Raw genomic sequence first — 836 nt, 5'->3', positions numbered from 1 at the left:
TACTTTATCTTCTTCATTATTTTTTGTCTAGATTATCTGTCCAGAAGAGATAGAGGGGTGTTGAGGTCTCCAACAATTAGTGTGTTGTAGTCCATCTTTCATTTTAGATCTAATAATAGTCTTTCTTTTACATATTTGGGTGCCCCTGTGTTAGGTGCATAGATATTTATTAGCGTTATATCTTCTTGATTGATTAACCCTTTTATTACAATATAGTGCCCTTCCTTGTCTCTTTAAAGAGTTTTTGTTTTTTTCCCATGTAGCTGAGTGTGGTTCAAATCCTGGACCCGGTGGCTTAAACTCATGCCAGGCGTGTGTTCCTGCGTACCCAAGATCCCAAGAGGAGAATGAAAGAGAAGAGATTGTGGCATGGTCATCCCCCCTGGGGAGGTGATTTCTCGCTTTCTGTCTCTCTGTCTCTCTCTGTCTCCTCAAAAAAAAAAAAGTTTTTGTTTTAAAGCCTATTTTGTCAGAAATTAGTATCACAACTTCTGCTCTTTTTTGGTTCCCATTTTAATGGAATACCTTTTTCCAGCCCTTCACTTTTAGTCTATGTATGTCTCTTTTTTTTTAAACAGGGCACATGCGCTCACCAGAAAGACAGGGAGAGACAGAGAGACAGAATGTGAAAAATCACCGTCGGGGGAATGGCCATACCTCAATCCCTTCTCTTCCATTCTCCTCTCAGTATCTTGGGCATGCACACATACATGCCCAGTGTCATTTTTTTTTCATCTTTTAAATTTTTTTTTGAAAAATTCCTGACATTACAGAACTAAACTGAAATGTATTAATATTCCACTCTTGCATTTCCATGGCAAACAGAAAAATTCATG

The sequence above is a fragment of the Tupaia chinensis genome, unplaced genomic scaffold (genome assembly GCF_000334495.1).
Source record: "Tupaia chinensis unplaced genomic scaffold, TupChi_1.0 Scaffold143370_1, whole genome shotgun sequence".
In the NCBI taxonomy this organism is placed as follows: domain Eukaryota; kingdom Metazoa; phylum Chordata; class Mammalia; order Scandentia; family Tupaiidae; genus Tupaia; species Tupaia belangeri.
The sequence above is the reverse complement of the archived record's forward strand: the minus strand, read 5'-3'. Positions refer to the sequence as shown.